This window comes from Mauremys mutica, chromosome 13, assembly GCF_020497125.1.
Source record: "Mauremys mutica isolate MM-2020 ecotype Southern chromosome 13, ASM2049712v1, whole genome shotgun sequence".
In the NCBI taxonomy this organism is placed as follows: Eukaryota; Metazoa; Chordata; order Testudines; family Geoemydidae; genus Mauremys; species Mauremys mutica.
The window spans coordinates 15,189,365-15,212,139 of NC_059084.1; the positions used below are offsets into that span (position 1 = coordinate 15,189,365).

Consider the following 22,775-nt stretch of genomic DNA (forward strand, 5'->3'; position numbering starts at 1 on the left):
CCATTCTCCACTGCAGCTCCATGGTTATAAGCTCACTAAGATAGTGCATGCTGGGGTGTTGTCCTAATGGAGTGTGACCCTGTGATCTATAACTCTTTTGATGGGGCATAAAAGGTGCTCATGTGCTCCACATCCCTCTCTTGCTTCTTGGGGCATTGCTTTGCAAGTCGATCACTCAAATCAAAATACTTGGCAGAATTTTACTATTTATACTGTGGCCATTGCGTGACTGAAGGGCACACAAATTCCCATGTGCCCTGGAAACCAGAAGGGGAATCCACTTCCTGATCTGGCACCACTGAAGTCAGCGGGAGCTATACCATTGACTTGAGTGGGGACCGGGTCAAGCCATAAATATCCTAAAGGAAAATGGTGCATTAAGTGTGGCAAAACAAAGTAGGAAAATGCCTCGGGGGCAAACAAGAATGAGGCAAAGGGGTGACTGAAAGCAGAGCTGATCATTTTGTAAATGGGACCTAATATCATTGGTCTTAATTCTTAAAAAATTAGAGACCAACAATAGTAATCTCTTCATTGCACAAAACCGCTGCTCTAGAGGTATCACTACACCCGTTACCCAGGGGAATAATAAGAGAGAGATAAGGATGGGGGCAGAAAACAATATTTGTGAGCTGGGGAGGGAGAAGAGGGTTTGAGGATGGGGGAGAAGACTGCACACCAGTAAGACGATAGACCTAGAGCAGGAAAGGGACCTCAATAAACCTTACGCTGCAGGTTATCCTGTGTGTGTGGATTTTTGTTTTGTTTTGTTCATTGGGACGAGCAGGAACAATATGGCCCAATGGGGTTCTTAAGAGCCCAGTCTTATACGCAAGGCCTAATGGAAAACAATGCATTTCAGGCTGCAATGTCCAATGACTAAAGGAAAACAGGGAGACAGAAAATAGCACTCTGTGCTGGCCTGCTCCGATGGTAGTTAAAATGTATCCACTCTGCCTTCTGAATTGGGTGCAGAAACAGGCCCTTAGATAGATAAATCATTTTAGTACCTGCTAGGCAGACACACTTTGAGCTGCAAGACTGAATCCTTGTTCCCCCCCCTAGTTTCTAGAGGAGATGGTGGCATGAGATACCTTGTGGAATTTGTGTTCAGTTCATTCACTTATTGAAAACGCATTGCAGCAGGGTATGGGGCTGGATGTTCGGGGGGGGGGGTAATGGGTTATGGGGCGAGGGGGTGTATTTATATTGCTGGTTTGAATCTATTCCAGGCTGGTAGTAATAGAAAGCCTTTATCCAGCTATTTGATATCCTGGGGCAATTCCTAGTGGAGCAGTGCTTTCATCACCAAATCCACTACTGCTTGGCCCTTTTGTTGCCTTTCTCAGATGCTGTAGTTCTGCTCCCTGTCCACACTAATGCTGTTCTAAACCATTTCACCTTCCAGGATCCCACTTGGCTCTCAAAAGCATTGAATTCTGGGAGATTCTTAAAATGCATAGTGGGCAGTAGTGAGCAGACAGAATTTCTAGGATGCAGTCAGTGGCAGGATGCAGCCCTCATATCCCTGAACAGTGGCACCTGTCCATGAGTGTGGCCACAGCTCCTGGCTTGAAGTAGTTTCCATCATATGGAGGTGTTGCAGGTTGGTTCAAAGGCTCTCAGCACCCCCACTGTACAAATTGTTCCAGCACCCCTGCACATGGTGCTTTTGCTGTACCTTGGTGACCAGTTTGGTGTCTGCCTTCCACTGCTGGATGTCAGGTGGAGGAATATTGGCTAGGATTGGTAACTATGGAGGTTCTGTTGGCTTCAGTGTGCCTCTGATGATTGTCATGGCATGGCTGAGCTGTGTGACTAGTAGTCTAGTGTGGGCAGAGTTTAACCAAAGTGGGGCAAAGTATTCACCAGCTGAGTAGCAGAACACGAGCCTCGAAAGATGCAGTGTTTGCACATTGGCTCCCCAGGAATCCAACACAGGTTTAAGATACAAGCACACGGCCAATATTCATAACTTCTGGTACAAAAATGAAACATGCATATAACAGTATAATCATACTTAGCAAATCATGACATCTTACATGATACACTTGGTATAAGATTATGGAAATTTGTGTAACCGTGATATAAATGGTCACCTCTCTCATACACAGCATCACACTTGGCTAGACTGTTTTGCCCATGTGCAATCACTATAGACAGTAGAGTGCAGGCACTGTGAGTTGTTTCTGAGTCATCATGGCACCATCAGGGATATTAACCTGGTTCAGACTAAGCCAGTATTTATCTACACTGAAAACAAGTCTAATCCATGTATTCAGATTGAACCACTCCAATATGCTCTACATGCGTGCTGGGGTGCCATGTTGTTCTTAGCATGGCAGACTTTCCTGGGGTAGACAAGGCTTGGATGAGGAGGAGACTGGTATGTTTCAGTCTCTGACCTGCTGAGGAATGCAGTGCAGAATGGTGCTCCCATGTGCTGTCACGTACCCAGGCCTGCTCACAAATCCATCCATGACAGGTTGGCCAGGAGAAAAACTGATTTTAACAGTATTAAAATTGGAGTGTGGGGGGGAAAGATTCACCCTCCCACCCCCACCGAAATCTGGAAGAATTTTTCTTGGAAAAGGCTCTCGGTGGGGCAAGTTCAACTTGAACCTGTCAATGTTCAAAGTGTCCCTTTAAGTATGTAGAGCATTGGGGGCATACAGTGTTTCTCATAGCATCCAACTTTGTGCTTCATCAGAATTGTCAAGTTTTACCTCTGTGTTGTACAGGAATAATAAAGGCAGGCATTCAGTAACAACTGTCAGGGCCAAGTGCTGGTAAAAAAATGCTAGGAGAGCATTGACTGAAGAGTGTTGGGTCTCCTCAAGGGAACAAATATCTTCTGAAAATAAACAAGTTTTGTCAAATTTTAAGTAGAAAAGAAATCCAGTTGAACCTTAAAAAGTTTCCGTTACTGATGAGCTCAAAATATCCAATGACAGAACTTTGTCAACCAGAGTTTTTCTTGCCACAACCCATTTTACCTTTTCCAAGGCAGCATATTAGTTTTTTGTGCTTCCATTTTAAGGTCTAACCATTGTACTTAACATTCATTGCCCTTCAGCACTCCTCTTCACTCAATGATATGATTATTCCTGGGGGAATTCTGCGCCACTGCAGATTTCTTTGCTTCCCCGCAGAAAAATGACTTTCTGATAGGGAATCAAAGGAAAGTAACAAGAACGGTCATGTGACCCTCCCCAGCAGTATGTTTCAGGTGCCCAGGGCAGTCGGCAGAGAGGTAAATCACCATGGGGCAGGACTGGGGAAGAGCTGGCTGCTGGCTCCTACCCTGCGCCAGGCTCAGCTGCTAGTCCTGGATGGGCTGTGGAGGACAGGACTTCCTCTTCCCCTGCACAGCATCCAGGGCTGGATCAGACTTGCCCCCAGCTTTCTCCTCTGGCTGCAGGAAGCTCTGCAAATTCCCCCCCACCCCGGCTTCCTGCGCTCATTGTCCTCAGCCGTAGAGGGAGGGATCACTGTACAAGAAGCTGGTCCCCCATCTGCCTGTGCATCCAGACCCCTATAGCCAGACCCTCCCACTGAGCCTCACCCCCCTCAGGTTCCCCCCAATGAGCCCCACTCCCCCTGCACCTGGACCACCCCGATGAGCCACCCACACCTGGATCCACACCCTACTGAGCCCCACTCCCCCCAGCATCCAGACCCCCATTAAGCCCTCCACACCAAGACTCCCCTGCCGAGCTCTATCCCCCCCATGAAGACATCCCCTGCTGAGCCCCAACCACCTTCACCCAGACCTTCCCGCAGTCCCATTACCGCTGCACTCAGATCCCCCTGCCAAAGAAGCCCCTGTGCATCCAGATCCCCCCACATCCAGATCCCCCACTGAGCTGCCCACACCCAGATTGCCCCATACAGAACCCTCTCAACCCACACCTGGATCCCCCCAGACTAAGCCCATCCATACTTGGATCCTGGCTTGCTGAGCTTGCCTGACCACAACCTGGTACACCTGGCACGGAGGGGCAGGGGCCTGGGGTGTCCTTGGGGCAGACCTGGTCCTTGCTCTGTGTCAGGGTTGGGTGCAGCCTCATCGCTGAGTCCATGCCCCGGGGGGGGGAAGGGGGGAAGGGGGGAAGCTGCACAGTGATCTCCCACCTCTATGCAGCTAGTGGCCTGTGCTCCCCAATGCCAGGCTGGAGCCTCCACATTTATTTGAGAAATAAAATTTACAGAATTTTAAAATATTGTGCACAGATTTTTTAATTTTTTGGTGCAGAATGCCCTCAGGAGTACATGATCTCCATGCAAGCATATGGTGGTGCTGCTCTGTACAAATGGTCTAGCTTTGTTGTGTGACTAATGGGACAGATTTTTCTGGAATTTACAAAAATGTCTCTGCATATGCAAAGTAGGCTCATGTGTCTACACTCACTACACAGTTAGAATTCTAAAAATCTGACCCAAAGAATTGATGTTTGCATGCAAAATTCATGTCTTAACTACTTATGACATTTCCATGAGATGTGGGCTAAATGGATAATACTATGCACAAATGATCAGAACTAAAAGTTTCAGGTTTCAGAGGGGTAGCTGTGTTAGTCTGTATCAGCAAAAACAGTGAGGAGTCCTTCTGGCACTTTAGAGACTAACAAATTTATTTGGGCATAAGCTTTTGTGGGCTAAAACCCACTTCATCAGATGCATGGAGTGAGAAATACAGTAGGCAATACATATATTACAGCACATAAAAAGATGGGAGTTGCCTTACCAAGTGGGGGGTCAGTGCTAACGAGGCCAATTGAAAAGTTTCAGGCATTTCAATATTTCAGAGTATTTCAAACGGAAGTTTTCAGCTGCAATTCCCCTTGTTAGTATCTGTGCCAGGGTCTCCTGCTTCCTGTTAAAGGTCTCTGGATGGATAGATGGATGGACACAACTATGATGGTGGATGTTATGTTTCTGTACTAGATATAGACTGGCTACAGAGCTTCCTTCTTAGCCAGGTACGCAAATCATAAGATCCTTTAACATTCTCCCAGGTATGGCTGAGGTTAGCTTAAATAAGGTATTTATACTCAGTGCCACCTAGTGGTGGAACAGTATAATACAGTTTAGCATTCCTTTGCAGTTGACACCCAGATACCATGACTGATGATGGACCCTTCATATATTCATTAAACTGCCAAAGTTTTATGTTTAGAAAATTGTCCGCTTATTAACTTACATTTAGGGTTTGATTCTGCAATCCCTATTCAGGTCAAGTGCCAGTAATATTGATTTTTAAGGGCTTACTCATATGAATAACTGACTAATGGTGGCAGATTTGGTGGGCTATATTTACCATCATACTGATACATAATGTAATACCTGGTGCTGAAAGTATCATGGAAATTCACTTGCTAGTATATTTTGCATTTCCCAGACTGAGTGCAGAATTTCATAGAGTTCAACAAGAACTGTGAAATTCTTCTCTTAATAGGGATTCCAGAAGGATTCTTACAGCACTTCAATTTTTTCCTAAGTTAGGTTCTTATAATACACTCAGTCTAGTATTTTGAGGCCTTTGGATGGAAGAGAACAATCTTGTTTTTTTATAAATATTATTAGAGATGGGCCCAAACCACAAACCTCAGATTTGACTCCAAAGCTCTGCAAGGGTAGGGACGTTTAGATCCGGCAGTTTACTTTGGGCCCAATTCTAATTGTATTTGAGGTTGAGAAATACAAAACTGAGGTTCATTTTAACAGTGAAGCATAATAAATCCAGACAAAACCACCCCAAATTCTTCTCACCAATATAAATGTGAAAGAATACTACAGGGAGTTCAGATCTTCTTTCATTTATGATGTAACTCAAGAGTGGCTCCACTGAAGTCAGTGAATTTACACAGATATAAAAATCAGTGCAAGTGAAAGACGACTCAGACCATTAATATTTCCTAAGTGTTCTCCTCAGACCTCATCAGAAGATCTGTTCAGATTAAAGTTCTTGGTTGTCTTGTAACTCAAGTTACAATAAAACAAAAACCTCTAGTCTAGACAAAGCCAGTAAGATGGCTTTTTTCAGCTCAGGTTTGTCAGGTTACTCCAAGAAACAGCAGTATTACAAAGCTGTAGCTCCTGCTATTCAGTCAGCTTCTTTCAGACCCAGGTGTTTGTTTATTTGGTAGTTACTCACAGAGCAACATCCAGATATATTTTTACACCACCATTAGCAGATGGCTGCAAGGGGGCAGGAAGCCAACTAACCTATTCATCACATTAACCAATGACATTATTCAAGTGGCCCATGTGTTTTTCCTGGGCTTTTATTTGAGCACAATGCAATTTAGTTATAAACATTGCTTCCTCTTTCAGCTGCAACAGTCTTTACACAATTAACTTCTCAATAAAGAAATCTTGAAGTACAATTAATTCACTACCTCTTCCATAATATTCCATTAATTAGTGGTAAAAATAGGTACATCTGCCTGCCAGACAGACTATGCAATTATATAGTAAGTAGAACTTTGGCACTCATAATATGCTAATAGACTGGTAATTAATAGCTTCAGAATTTTTTTTAATTACTATGTTCCATTGCCTAAAAATTAACTCATCTTTTTCCAGCCCTATTTTTTTTCTGCAGTGAATATACAATAGACAAGAACTGTGCAGACAAAAAAAGAATTTGATTCATGTTTATGGTAGTAAATTGAATATATTAGCTGCCAAATCAACATGCTTTGTATGCTAGGATGCACGTGAGACAAATATTTCTTCTCTTTTCTTTGAGGGCTATTCTGATGCCAAAAGTTAACTGATAAGTCATTTCTTCCTGTTAGGGACTAGTCCAAGCCCATCCCCAAATTTGGGGTAGCTCAAATGCAGTGTTCAGGCCCCATTCCTACTCACTGGTCATAATCCGGCAAGAGGCAAAACAGAAGTGGAAAATAAACTCTTCTCGGAGCAATACCTGTAGGTTATAGCAAAAGTGCAACACCCATCATAGACTAAGGGGACCAAATGTCCCAATTTTATAGGGACAGTCCAGATATTCAGGGTTTTGTCTTATATAGGCATTACCCACCATTACCCACCCGCCCACCCCACCCCCCCGTCCCAATTTTTCACACTTGTTATCTGGTCACCTTATCATAGACATTTCTCTCATTCATCAAGCCAAGTCACTGCAGCCATTTTGCTACCCTGTTAAGAGTTCCACAGATCAGGCATAAAGACACCATATTTATGGGGAAGTGGAGTGGTGGAGAAGACCCGTAGGATGCTGTCCCCTGCTAAAAATCCACTGACACCCTGCTCCAAGACTCATGGCAACCTGGCTGAAATGTACCATATTTGCTTCGAGTCAGAGATTACACCAACCAAGGAGTCAGAAAAACACAGTACCCACCAAGAAACATACTTATTTTGTTGTATTTACCAAAATTAGGACATCATAAAAATCCTTATATCTGAATGCACAGAAACAACCTGTACACGATCAGTTATAGCCTAACCTTGCTGTCCCTATACGATTGTGCTGTAATGCAGAACACTGGATTCCAACTCACTAAGGCCCTTTTGCTTGGCACTGTAGACACACAAAAGGGACAACCTGCACCTTAAAGGGCTTACTTTCTAAAGGAGTTGTACAAAGTGTATTTGTATATGAGTGACTATGTGAACTCTAGACTATCTCCCGAATACCTCAAATCTGCCTGACTAGCTTAGACCAGTGGCTCTCACACTATAGACCAGTGGTGGGCAAGCCACTAGTGGCCTGCCAGATTGTTTACATTTCCACAACCGCCCGCAGTTCCCAGTGGCTGCGGTTTGCTGTTCCCAGCCAATAGGAGCTGTGAGAAGTGGCAACCAGGCCCACACCATTTCCTGCAGCTCCCATTGGCCGGGAACAGCAAACTGCAGCCACTGGGAACTGCAGGCAGCTGTGCAAGTGTAAACAAACCGTCTGGTGGCCTGCCAGTGGCTTGCCCTGACGGGCTGCCGGTTGCCCACCACTGCTATGGACCACCAGTGCAAAACCACTCCTCAGTGAGCTAGAGAATGAAGCATTTCAGGAACCAAGCCATGGAGGACTGGGAGTAGTTAGATGGGTGAGTGAGACAGATCTCTTTGTGATGTCAAATGGTTATAGAATAAATACATGAGTCACTAGCGTAAGCACATATCACTTAAAGTAAACTAAGAATTTCTTTTTCTTCTCTACGAATGTATTTTTAAACAAAAAAAGCTCTGTAGATTTTAAATTTCAAATTGGAACATATTACACCCCCTGACGACTGCTTTCTTATCCACTATAACCCCACCCAGATTGCCTCAAACTCAAAGTGTCTAAGATTTTTCCAGTAATTGTTTAACAGCACATACCCCTAAGGGATGTTTAGCTGCAGAGAGAAAAAAGAAAAGAAAAGAAAATCAGAAATTGGCAAATATAACCCCATCTGAATTTACCTAGCAGCAGTAGAAGGGAAACTAGACATTTCCATCTTTCTTTGTCAAAAGTGAATTCAAAGCATCACAAAGAGAGCTACAGAAATCTTGACTATATTAAATCTCAACTGAAAAAATACATTTAAATACTAAGGCGCAAGCTTTAAACCTACACAAGCATGAAATGGCCTCTCCGTCTTTAATTCATCCCATTTAACTCTAGAAAAATCATTAGACCAGGGAGTTAATTTTGTATTTACAATCAACTTGATACTCAATGTTCATATTAATGCATTTGTGACCTTTTAAACCTAACCTTTCAGAAACTTTTAAGCATCTCTTGTACTTAAAGTCAGCTGTAACCTAAAATGTCCAGCTTTTCTTTTTAAAAATTTGTATAAAAACCTATTCTCTGCTTGAAGGAGCGTGATACATCTGCAGTGCTGATGGTTACCACCCTCTGATACAGGGCAAGAGTCTCCAATTGCCATGTCCCTGGAATTGCAACTTCAATCAGTCCCATTGCAACACCTGTTTATAACACCGCATCAGTTAAAGTAAACATCATTAGGAAAGAGGTTTCAGATGGATTCAAGATGGCAGATGAGAACTTCTGTTGACATGAATAATTAATCCGTGGTCATTAGAGTAATCAAATGGTATAACCAACCAACCACCTCATACTGCTACCTTGGGCACAAACAGTTCAATCTGATTACCAAGTGTTAGCATTCCCCCACTGAGAATGCTCAATGGAAACTCACTGACATTCCTATGATGGCCATGGTATCTTACAAGGATATTGAACGGGCCCATTCACCTCAGTGTGAGCTGACCAAGTGCCTGCCAATTAGACTAACTTCCCTGGAAACAGATGAGTTTCTTGTAATTGGCCTAAGCAATTCTAACTTTTAGTAACTTCCACCCCATCCCCCCCAACACAGCAGAGGGAGAGAGTTACATTGGTATGTTCAAATGCATGTAACTGTCTATTCGTGCACGTTTGATTTCATGACATGCAAGTACTGCCATTGTGCACAGAAGTTAGCTGAACAATTAAGATCTTTTCCCCCAAACTGATCCTATAGATTCTCTGGAGGGGCCCTGACTAAAGGATAAATTTCTCTCCAAAATTATCAGAAGTTCTTCTGAATCTGACCTCCACTATCTCTTCAAGAACAAGCAGCATGGGAACATTCCTCAGTAATGAAAAGTTTTCTTGGGAAACACTCCAATTACTTCCTTAGTGTGCGTTTCCTTATAAGGCTGACATCCAAATACATGGAGGGGAAAATTATCTGTTCAAGAGAAGAAAATGCCCCATTGAAGTCTTTCTATGGACAGACTAGGTCAGATCATCATAGAGGAAAACATCCCAATAAGAAAAGGGGGTAATCGAACGTAGAAAAAGAGAGTTTCTCCACATTACGAACAATCATAAAAATGGATTAATCTAGCAAGACACAGGAAATGCTTTGTTTTCACACAAGAAGTTACATGGCAAATCCATCAGAAACACAAAATGGATCACTTGGATTTCTCAGCTACTGTGTAACAAACTGGATAATATAATAAGGGAATTGATTTTTGGACAGTGAAGATAGAAACTGCATTTTTGTGGTTTCTCCCTCCTCACCGTTTATCTTTGGGAGACACCTCTTCATTCTAAAATGTGGGGGGGGGTTGTTGTTGTTTTTTTTTAAACCAAAGTGCAGTTTGGATTCTGTCCCAATGGTTTTGCCAGGGAGGCAGTCATTCTTGAATTGCATCTGACACTTAGCACTTCCTGTGTTAGGCAAAAACCTCAGGAGGAGGCCAGAAGGTTGACTTTACACTTGTAAAGACGTGGGAAGGTGTGATCACACCCTCAAGGAGAACATCTGCTGTAACAGGGCCTGAGTATGGGGACTGGATACTTGAATTCATTTTCTGCTTTCTATTCATCTCTCTACAGAAACATGAAAGACAGTGTTTGAAAGATACCTTGCAGGTCAGTAAATCAAGACAGCAAAGCTATTTAACACACAGTCCCAGCAAGGCTCAATCCATTCCATCAGTGGTTCTGCCTCCTCTTTGCCCTTTTTAGGATGCAATGTTGGTCCTCTATCCCCCACGGTCCAGAGGGATCACTCCTGCACTCCACCAAGCATGGGGACTCCCGCTGTGACTGGAAGGCTCCTTTTGTTCCCCTGAATTTGAGAGGTGTTTATACCCCAGGATGTGATCAAGTTAATTGCAACCTGTCATAAGTAGTTAGTTAAGGGTTAAGTTCTACCTGTAAAGGGTTAACACAGACCTGGTGAAACACCTGACCAAAGGACCAATCAGGGAAGAGAATTTGAAAATCCCAGAGAGCGGGAACTTGGGTCTCTGTGTTCTTTGTTCTGTGTTCTTAGCCGTCTGGAACTACACCAGCCCAGACGCTTAATCAAGTCTGCTCATCTTTCTGAACTAATTTCTTCTATTCAAGCTAGTGAGTATTAGAAGTACTGGGTAATTTCATATAAGAATCCTGTGTCTGCAATTCTGTGTGTTTGTATTGATTATTCATAATTTTGCCTGTATTGTTTGTACTGAGGAAAAGGGAGAAATTTCTCCAGGAATTAATAAGATTAGACCCTATGAATGTCTATCTGGGATTCATAGAGATTGTGTATTTTTTTTCTTTTTTTATTCTTTTAATAAACTCTTTTAGGTTCAGGACTTGGTTAAGTTCCTTACCTGTGGATTCAGGGGAAGGAAGCTAGGCGCCACTCTGTGGAGACAAGGGTTGTCTCCAAGCAGAGAAAGCAGGGAAGGGAGAGGGAAGTGAAAGGAATCTTTCTCCCTCTGTGATTTGATCTGTGCTTCCCCAGGAAAGTCTCTGGAAGGAGGAGGGGGGAACAGAGGGGTGTCTCGATTCACCGAATCAATCGAGTGGTGGCAGCGAAAAGGAAACCTACCCTAAGGGTTAGGGTGGGGGGAGAATACATGCGGGTCCCCATCTTTGAACGCAAAAGCTCAAAGTGGGGGTGAGACCCTATGACACAACCATATTGAGTGTATTCAGCCACTCTGAATTAATGAAATAGAACACCACATTGTTAAGGGTTAATTTGAAGACAGGCTTTCAGAAGGAAGATCAAAACTAGCTACAGTTTCTGCTAATCAGAATAGGAGGAGGGGACAGACAAGTGAACAACTGAGACTGAAAACCTTGGTGGTTGGAAAACCTTGAATCTAGATGCCCCCGATATTAAAAGTTTATTGAAAGTTAAAAAAGTGATGATCCACCAGGGGTCATTTTGACCTATGTGTTTTGTAGAAGTTAATTACAAAAGATTAGCTAATATTGTGTATTTTGGAACAGTCCTCTGAGGCCATCTTGAGAGAGGTTTTTCCTCACACCTTTTCTCCCTGGCAGCTGAGCAACTGGCCACTGCAAACCTGCTGTTAATTAGTCAATACTGTGACAGTTAGCAGCGACCCCCCGAACAGCTAGTAGCCTTATAATAGCTGGCAACCATTAGGGGAAATTGGACACCTTACGGACACAGTAGCCTGAACTTTTGAACTGTTTTTTTTATTGGTTTTGAGGCAGTTGAAGCTGGTTTTAAGCCATTTTTTGTTGAGCAGATTGCAGAAGTGCAGGGTTTGCTAACCACCAATTAAATGCTAACACAACCGAAGCCTGTGTGTGAGTGTGTATAAAAGATTTTTGGCTTTTGTATGGAGTAGAGTCTTTGTACCAAGGTACAAAACTCTCCTTTTTTTTGCAGAATAAAGCAACCTTTTTTATTCCTGTTTGGCTGTTCTTGGCTTTTAGCTAGGCGGACCCGACATTTTGGTAACGGTTTCTGGCGACCCCAGATGGGACACTCCTAGCTCGGACATCGGACTCCGGACGGCTGCGGCGAACTAGGAGCGGCGCCACCGGGGTGCTTAGCCCCTCTTCCTCACTTCACCGCGGCCCCTGGGGTTCGTGCTCCGATAAGGTGAGCCCTATAGGATAAGGAAACATTTCCCGGGTTCTGGTTATATTCTGGTTACCTGGTTACTGTATTTCTGTCTTATACCTTTGGGTGTCAGGTGTGTGGGTGGAACTGAGCTTCTTGTTCATAATTCCTCAGAGTGGAAGCCGTGGGATGTTAAGGATTGACTAGATACGGGCACTAGATAGAGCTTGATGTCCCGGGGTCAGTACATGACCAAGGTAGGTTACCTGGTTTTTGGCAAACTGAAGCTTAGAACGGGACACTTTATGTCCCTTATTTGCCAAGCAATTTAGCAAGTAAATAGTAAATTTGTAGTCAGCTGGAAGAGTGACTGCAACCTTTCTGGGGCTATATTATCAGTTCAGCTGTGCAATTGTATGCTAAACTTGCATGCAGAAAAACTACAGCAGCTGTACTTGCTAACCAGACAGCCGTCTTCAAAATTAGCTAATAGGATGCATTTATGCTTGCCGTTATGCAATTCATATTAGCAAACATCATAACTGCCTGCTCAAAATAGGTATATAATTGTGCATGGCTTTCACAAACATAAGCTGTCTGAAATATGGCTCCTGTTGGCTGTGGGAATATGTTTAAGGGTTCTATTCGTAGGTTAAATCTGCTCTAAAGAGTTGCACACTAACAGATGAACATATCCTTATCCCCCTCTCCCAGCACCATATACTGACATACATTTTTTCTTGCCAAAACAGCCTGTCTCCCCATTCTTTATAACAGCATACTTCTTGCAATATTTGGCACTGAAGTTTCAGACAGCAGTAAAATATGTTGCTCAGTTTTCCACACGCTAACAAACCATTTAGCTAGTCCACTATTCTTAGCAGTGTCAAGCAATCAAGACTCTGTTTATAATACAGCTTCGCCTTGAAAGCTAACCAAATCCTCAAAGTAGTTTGAGGATTTGTTGTTCTCACCTTTATTGTGAAATCTTAAATAAAATAATAATAATAATAAAAAGATATGGTTTATTGTGAAACTTCCATACACCATAAAGATTGCTCTTAATTGTAGGGGAAAATGCTATTCTAATAGCCCACACTGTATTTTAATGACACTGAATGATCAGAAGCCTGCATCCCAAGAAAGGGGAAAAAATTCATAGGCAGGAGTTGTAGACCAAGCATCTCAGAGAGGTGATTGAGAAAAAGCAGAAAGCCTACAAGAAGTGGAAGATGGGAGTGATCAGCAAGGAAAGCTACCTTATTGAGGTCAGAACATGTAGGGATAAAGTGAGAAAGGCCAAAAGCCAAGTAGAGTTGGACCTTGCAAAGGGAATTAAAACCAATAGTAAAAAGGTTCTATAGCCATATAAGTAAGAAGAAAACAAAGAAAGAAGAAGTGGGACCGCTAAACACTGAGGATGGAGTGGAGGTTAAGGATAATCTAGGCATGGCCCAATAGCTAAACAAATACTTTGCCTCAGTCTTTAATGAGGCTAATGAGGAGCTTAGAGATAACGGTAGAATGACAAATGGGAATGAGGATATGGAGGTAGATATTACCACATCCAAGGTAGAAGCCAAAACTCGAACAGCTTAGTGGTACTATATCGAGGGGCCCAGATAATCTTCATCCAAGAATATTAAAGGAACTGGCACATGAAATTGAAAGCCCATTAGCAAGAATTTTTAATGAATCTGTAAACTCAGGGGTTGTACTGTATGACTGGAGAATTGCTAACATAATTCCTATCTTTAAGAAAGGGGAAAAAGGTGATCTGGGCAACTACAGGCCTGTTAGACATCTGTAGTATGCAAGGTCTTGGAAAAAAATTTGAAGGCGAAAGTAGTTAAGGACATTGAAGTCAATGGTAATTGGAACAAATTACAACATGGTTTTACAAAAGGTAGATCGTGCCAAACCAACCTGATCTCCTTCTTTGAGAAGGTAACAGATTTTTTAGACAAAGGAAATGCAGTGGCTCTAATTTACCTCGATTCAGTAAGGCATTTGATATGGTTCCACATGGGGAATTATTAGCTAAATTGGAAAAGATGGGGATCAATATGAAAATTGAAAGGTGGATAAGGAACTGGTTAAAGGGGAGACTACAACAGGTCATAGTGAAAGGTGAACTGTCAGGCTGCAGGGAGGTTACTAGTGGAGTTCCTCAGGGATCGGTTTTGGGACCAATTTTATTTAATCTTTTTATTACTGACCTTGACACAAAAAGTGGGAATGTGCCAATAAAGTTTGCGGATGACTCAAAGCTGGGAGGTATTGCCAATACAGAGAAGGACCGGGATATCATACAGGAGGATCTGGATGACCTTGTAAACTGGAGTAATAGTAATAGGATGAAATTTAATAGTGAAACGTGCAAGGTCATGCATTTAGGGATTAATAACAAGAATTATTGTTATAAGCTGGGGACGCATCAGTTGGAAGTAACAGAGGAGGAGAAGGACCTTGGAGTATTGGTTGACCACAGGATGACTATGAGCCACCAATGTGATAGGGCCGTAAAAAGGCTAATGCGGTCTTGGGATGCATTAGGCGAGGTATTTCCAGTAGAGATAAGGAGGTGTTAGTACCATTATACAAGGCACTGGTGAGACCTCATCTGGAATACTGTGTGCAGTTCTGGTCTCCTATGTTTAAGAAGGATGAATTCAAACTGAAACAGGTACAGAGAAGGGCTACTAGGATACTCCGAGGAATGGAAAACCTGTCTTATGAAAGGAGACTCAAAGAGCTTGGCTTGTTTAGCCTAAGCAAAAGAAGGCTGAGGGGAGATATGATTGCTCTCTACAAATATATCAGAGGAATAAATACCAGGGAGGGAGAGGAATTATTTAATCTCAATACCAATGTGGACACAAGAACAAATGGATATAAACTGGTCATCAGGAAGTTTAAACTTGAAATTAGATGAAGGTTTCTACATCATCAGAGGAGTGAAGTTCTGGAACAGCCTTCCAAGGGGAGTAGTCGGGGTAAAAGACATATCTGGCTTCAAGACTAAGCTTGATAAGTTTATGGAGGGGATTGTATAATGGGATAGCCTAATTTTGACAATTAATTGGTCTTTGACTATTAGCGGTAAATATACCCTATGGCTTGTGATGGAATGTTAGATGGGGTGGGATCTGAGTTACTACAGAGAATTCTTTCCTGGGTGTTTGGCTGGTGAGTCTTGCCCACATGCTCAGGGTTTAGCTGATCGCCATATTTGGAGTCGGGAAGGAATTTTCCTCCAAGGCAGATTGGCAGAGGCCCTGGGGGTTTTTGCCTTCCTCTGCAACGTGGGGCACGGGTCATTTGCTGGAAGATTCTCTGCACCTTGAAGTCTTTAAACCATGATTTGAGGACTTCAGTGGCTCAGACACAGGTTTGATACAGGAGTGGGTGGGTGAGATTCTGTAGCCTGTGTTGTGCAGGAGGTCAGACTAGATGATCATAATGGTCCCTTCTGACCTTAAAAAGTCTATGATTCTATGATTATTGCTCTTTGAAGGAAGGAGGGGGGGACTAGATCTTAGATAAGAGATTGTGGGGGAGGAGGGAGGGAATGGAGCTAAAGGAGTTTAAAAATATGGAGCAGACATGACCTGAACTTGTATATTTCTCAAAGGCTTGGCTTTGTAAGCAAACCTTGACCTGAATCAGCATCATTCCTTTGTATGGCTCTTCCCCTCTCCTTTCCAAGCTAGTAATTATTGCATAGCTCTGGGTAATTTTTGTTACTTCACAAGCGTGGGCCCTCATTGAAAAAAAAAAAAGCCAAGTGAAGCACAAAGTGCTAAGTTCATGCTAAGTTATTCATTTGTATGCCTCTTTAGCACTTCAAGTACACACTGGTAGGGTCACTGATTATTTTAAGCAAAATAACTTGCCACAGTTGAATCCCACCACCAGGCAAGGATGGAGAGGACAATTCTAGCCACCCGAATATAGGATTTTGACAACAAACAAGTAACAGAGAAAATAGATTTGCCAGCCTTTCCTACTGTGTAAGACTCACGTGCACTCTTATGGAAGGAGACAACAAAACTTTTCATTCAAAAATTCACAGTCTACATTATGTGAGTGTTATAGGGTCTTTTAGTACTAAGCTAGGGTACTGAACGTCTCCCAGCATTCACAGGAGGCTTGCTTTAATCCCTCTTCGTGCCTTGTGCTGCACACCCTCCCTACCAGAGACAGTGATCACTACTGTGAGCAGACCCAATGGCTCCCATTATCCAGCTGGAAGGAGGCCAGGGATGTAGCTTAATTAGGCTGCAAACTTTATTCACTTAAAATATCTGGGAGTAGCCAGTGATAGATTGTACAGTGCAGGTCATCATCATCTCCAGCCTGGTGCCAGCCGTTCTGTTGCTGTGACCCGGCCGCCCTCCCCTGCCATAAGAAAGGGGGCTATAAAAGACGGGGGTCAGCTCCCCACAGTACCAGACATAGGAGCCCCAAACCCCTTCCTCATCTCCCTTAAGAGAAGCTTTCCTTCAAACTCAGTCTTAATCCATTTTATCCAATAACCATACCCCTTCCATACCAAGTGATTGCACTGGACTTCTGCCACAAGGAAGAGCCAGCAATCATGCTTAGCTGCCTCACCCTAACCCCCATCAAGTTCCCAGGTAATCACCGATTCTTTCCTTACAATCAGACAGGACTCCTCTGTACAGGGCTTCTCCGAGGTATAAATACCCCCCACTCTTCCGTCAGCAAAATGGGCAGTGCTCTCCCCACCCTCTGACCTGGTCCAGCCCTTTCCTGCCCCTCTCCGATGAACTAATTGCTGGGGAGGGGACTTTAAAAGGGGCAACAACCCCTTTTCTGCCATCCAAGGACCCACCACATCAAGCTGCGATGAGCACTTTGTCTGGCTTCACTCACACCTACCTATCCTTTTCCTTGCCCCTGCTAGCACCACATTTATACTTATTCTCTCTCCTTGTGTGTCTTTCCCTACAACCTTCCCCCATCCTTCTCTTCCCTGCCACCCACAGCTGGCTTCCTCCTCTCTCACCACCTCAGTTTCTCCTGCCCTCTCCTAAAGCCAGCGCACAAAAAAATCCATTATCGACCATCCATATTCTGAAGCAGCCACTATTTAAAACCCAAAGCCCTGGCCCTTTCGGAACTGTCCCTCGCTAAATGGAACAACTACAAGCCCTTATCATATCTCACGCCCTCCTTTCTTCTACTAGCTCTAACACATTTTCCCTGGCTTTCCTGGTCACGTGAAATCCAATCTGAGATTGTAAATCCTTTGTGGCACACACGATGGTCTGATCTGCACCCTGCTCTCTGCTATGTGTGTGTAAATCTGGAGTAATTCCAATTAAATCAGAGTTAGACTGCACCATTGAGACTGGGTCTGTCTTTTGTCTGTAAAATGATGGGCCTATTTATGGATCTGTAAACTTAAAGAAATAAATGGCATATAAAAGCAAATATGACCCATACACCAAAGCATTTTAATTCTCCATCAATAATAATCTAGGATACTTTTAAGGTTTGTTTTTTTGGTGGTTTTTTTTTGGTTTTTAACACATAAAACTTAGGTGTGTACAATTAAACCCATAAAGTAGCAAGAGGAATCTTTCCTGTACCACAAGTCATCTTAATCTCAAAATCATTTCCCAACCAAAATACACACTCACTTTTGCAGAGAGAATATATCTACATCTGAAACTGTAATTAAGTGACTGCCGTAGGTACGTTGATGACATTTGCAAATCCATCGTCACAATATGCTGTCAGCACTTGATAACACAATAAGCTGCCTCATGGAATAAGTCAACATACTGTTTAGAAAATAGTTCCTATGACAACTATGTGGTCAGAGCTCCCAAAATATCAAACTGAAAGTGACATGTAGGTAGAGAAAGCTCTATCTGAACATCAAGGCAGTTTGTTAACTTGTACTAAACAGCAGTTCAGAGCCCAATTCTAAACACCTTTGTTCATATTCGGCAATATTTCAAGGCCTGATCTAACTCTAGCTGAGACCAATAGGAATGGGATCAGACCCTTAGTACTCAAGAACTCATACTGATTTCAGTAAGCCCACTTGTAGTGTAAGTTATTGCTCAGTAAGAATAAGGATCAGGCTCTCTGTGATATTACCTGTTCATTTGACTCATGTTAGAGATCAGTAGATACTGGGGAAATTGACAGGAAGTCAGAACATACCATTCTCTGCACAGCTTGGCATTGCGAACTTCAGGACATTGAGCCTGGTATGCTGGCTCCAGTGGTGTCACATCTTGGGGCACAAACAAGCTCTCACTCTTCCAGTCTGGGAGCAGAGTTATGCCAACCCAAACACACTGGGTCAAATTCAACACCTGCATATGCAGGCTCATCGCCCATTGAGCAAAATGAGCCGCCAAATTTAACCCATTTATACCCATTTAACCCAATACTAGATTTGGAGCATTGTCTCCAAACCTACTACCCCAGGCTCTTGGTCTAAACCAGAATTTATTTTGTACAGACGTGTGTGACTAAGTCTCAGCTAATCACACACACAAATGGAGACATCATTTACAAAATCTGTTTCAGTCTTTAGCCTAGAGGGACATGCCAGCAAGAAATATGCTCCCACTCACTCACGTTTATCAGGGAAGGTCAAGCAAGTCTGATAGCAGCAGTGATTAACTGGTTCAGCTGACCAGTAAGTACATCTTTAGCGGGCCCAAGGGGGGAGGGGCCATCATCTTTTAAATGTACTAAAGTAGTCATGGTGATGGGAATAGAGCTGTTCTACAGTTAGCAAACATCATGTTAAAGTTGTGGCCTGCCACTTAATAGAAATTCACATTGAATATCATCCATCCTGCCACTGGAACTTTAATACCCTAGGCTTGGGAACAAATTTTAAGGGAGAACTATTACCATAAGAACAGCTGAAAAAGGCAAACGCACTCACCTCAAAACTTTTCATTAGGTTATTTTAATCACCTTCATAAATCAACAGATATGTTATTTTCCTCCAGAATAGCTTTCCAAAAATCACTCAATATCTGTCTTTGAATAAAAACTACCACTGGGGTGCACAAGAGGAAACATTGTTGCATACATAATAATTCCATACACCGTGAAACCTTCAAGCAGAACTAGAGTTTATTAGGTGAGAAGTGTGATAAGCTGCAATATACACATGCAAAACATCCTGCTCAGATTCTGTACACCACAAACTAAAAATATCCCCGTGGCACGTCATTTGCAAATTCAAAGGCTGTTTAGATTGTGATCAAACACCACTTGATACTGTTTTTTACTAATGATTAAAGATACTGCTTGATTTTAGGTGTTCTGATTGCTTTCCTTGATTCATTTTTATTTCTATTTTTAACCTGCACTTCACGTTGTCAGCAGCACTGCGGGAAACATAAGATACAGAGTTTAGATGGGGACTAACAGGACACCTAGCTGGAGACACTGAGTGCACTGGCCAGTCTTTCATATGAAAGTGACATGAGGGTGGCCAAGGAGGTGAAGGGAAAGCTATTGCAGAAGCACAGACTGGTCAAGTGTCACTGATTTACACAGTAAAGGGGATAAGAGGCTGAAGGTATCGAGTGATACGTTTTCCAGCCTTTATTTGTATATGTGCATTACCTGGGCTTTGCAGCTGCAAATACCTGCTAAAAATATTAAACACTTGCACATGCCCTTTAAATTATCCAAAATTTGTGCACATGCATAGCTGCATCCACAAAATCTACTGATCACAGTGGGTTGTTAGAGTCTGATCCTGCAGGGTGCTGAGTGCCCACAACTTCAATGAAAGCAGAGGCCACAATACCTCACAAGCATTTTTCAGCACACATCAGGATTGGGCCCTGAACACATGCAGGTTTTATGCTATCTAAAAGCCTTGGAATAGTGTAGCATGGGGTATTAACACCTGGGAGTGTGTGGAAATTTTGTGCATTTTCAAATAGAGGCTGAGATCCGAAAGCCCTGAGCGGAAAGCTACCAGCATAACACGCTCCCTCTGTCTGTCCTTTGAAAAGATCCAAAGTCTGAATTAAAAAGGATATTTCAAGTCCAGGGTTAAAAGGTACTTGAACATAATGACTATAATCTTAGTTGGGTAACATGATTTTTCCAAAGCATTTGCAAGGATCAGTCAGTTTCCATTGAAATCAATGGGAGCTGGGAGTGGTCAGCACCTCGGGGGGAAGGAGGGAAGGCCCCTCTTATTTTAGGGGACTACACATAGATTCAGATGCCTAACTTTAGGCAACAAAATTGGAACATTGACCTTAACTTACCAATACAGGAAAGAATCACCTCTTTCTCTCCGGTCTTCATTTGTGGATATGAATTTGGTTACTTTGGGCTTTTGACCTAGGCCCACAGCATCAAGGCATAAGCAGCTCAAAAAAAAGAAAATAAATAAAAACCAAACAAACCAGACCCTTATATTTTTTGATGAAAAAAAGAAAAGCCCCCATCTGACTCTCTCCTCCTCCCACCCCCCTTTTTCCAACCAGCTGTAATCAGGACCTTTGCACAGCTCCCTAATCACCTCCCAGAGATTTCATAAAGGAGTGACTTCCAGATGCCTGGCTGGTGAGTCTTGCCCACATGCTCAGGGTTTAGCTGATCGCCATATTTGGGGTCGGGAAGGAATTTTCCTCCAGGGCAGATTGGCAGAGGCCCTAGGAGGTTTTTGCCTTCCTCTGCAGCGTGGGGCACAGGTCACTTGCTGGAGGATTCTCTGCACCTTGAAGTCTTTAAACCACAAGTTGAGGACTTCAATAGCTCAGACATAGGTCAGGGGTTTGTTACAGGAGTGGGTGGGTGAGATTCTGTGGCCTGAGGTCAGACTAGAAGATCATAATGGTCCCTTCTGACCATTGTGTAGAGCTTAAGTACATCTCTACCCCGATACAACGCGACCCAATATAAGGCGGGTTCGCATACAAGAGCTTTACCGCCTGACAGGCTGCTCTGAGCAGCGTGTTAAGGGTGCCGGGCCAGGCCAGGCCCGAGGGGTTCGATAAGGGGCAGAGGGTCTCGGGGGCGGTCAGGTCTGGAGGGCAGGAGCTGCGGGAGGGCACTTTTGGGCACCTTGCAGTCCCAGAGTGGGAGCAGCCCGCTCTGTTTCCCTCGCCCCGGCCCCAGCCGTGTCGCTCAGGGGAGCGGACTTGGGGGAAGGGATCCCCCCCGCACTCACCAGCAGTGGCGGAAGCAGAGCAGCCCGGCCCCAGCCCGCTCCACTCCGCTTCCCACCGCAGGTGAGTATGGGGAGGGCGTTCTTTCCCCAACCTCCCCGCACTCACGGCAGCAGGAAGCGGAGCAGCCCAGCCCCAGGCAGCTCCACTCCGCCAGCTCCCAGCCGTGGCGCTCCGCTTCCCGCCGCAGGTGAGTGCAGGACCTTTCCCCAGCGGCACCCTGTGACACAGCTGGGGCCGGGGCAAGGAAAGTGGAGCAGGCTGGGGCCGCGTCACTCCGCTTCCCGACGCAGATGAGTGCGGGGGGGCATCCTTTCCCCAACCTCCCCACACTCACCGACGGCAGGAAGCGGAGCGCCATGGCTGGGAGCTGGCAGGGTGAAGCGGGCTGGGGCCGGGCTGCTCCGCTTCCCGCCGCTGCTGATGAGTGCCTGTCCGGGGGGGGGATAGGGGTCAGAGCAGTCAGGGGGGTTAGGTAGGGGGTGGAGTCCTAGGGGTGATTAGGGATGGGGGTCTCTGGAGGGGGTGGTCAGGGAACAAGGAACGGGGGTTGGGGGGAAAAGCAAGTTTGATATAACATGGTCTCACCTATAACGCGGTGAGATTTTTTGTCTCCCAAGGACCACATTATATCGGGGTAGAGGTGTAGCTTAAGAAGCAGGAAAGCCCTAATGCAACAGAGCAGTTCTGAAGTCCAGACCGCCAAAGAGAGGGTTAAAAGCAACAGAGTAGAAAATTCTGTGTACAGAGCCCTGCTCAGCAAGTCTGGCAGCATCCTCAACTAAGTGATATTTACTGCTTGCCTCTCCGCTTCTTGCTTCTTTATGTGTTCATTGGACATTAGCCTTCATTCTTTATGAGTGTGCTCATTTCTTTTACTTGTTCTAGGAAGGCAATAAAAAGCTACTAATGGGCTCCCACTCCCTCTGAGCACAGAGCATATGAAAATTTGAAAACTCAGTTCAGCTTCCCTTTCTGAAGGCTCTCGGAGTTTCTCTTGTGATAGGCTGGTGAGATAAGAGGGGCAAAGAGGATTGTTTTAACAGAAAAGCCTCACACAAGCACCAGAGGGACTAGTTGCCTCTGGGGTCTCCCTTCAGGATAATAGACAGGCTATATTTTAAAGAAGGAAACTCCTATATCATTTTGCTGCACAAAGGGTCATGTCTAAGTGTGGCATTAGCTACCAGATTTAGCCACCCTTCTCTAGAAGGGTAACCTACTTTTATGC

The 22,775-nt window shown here is 44.0% G+C and overlaps 1 long non-coding RNA gene across 1 annotated transcript in view; it reads left to right on the forward strand.

Annotated features, from left to right (window-relative positions):
* The first annotated feature begins 9,756 nt into the window (after window positions 1–9,756).
* LOC123348791 overlaps window positions 9,757–22,775 on the forward strand; it is a 56,271-nt gene continuing 43,252 nt past the window's right edge. Inside the window, exons 1-2 of the long non-coding RNA XR_006573258.1 lie at window positions 9,757–10,402; window positions 12,218–12,386. This is a non-coding gene — a long non-coding RNA (uncharacterized LOC123348791). The remainder of the gene's footprint in view (window positions 10,403–12,217; window positions 12,387–22,775) is intronic.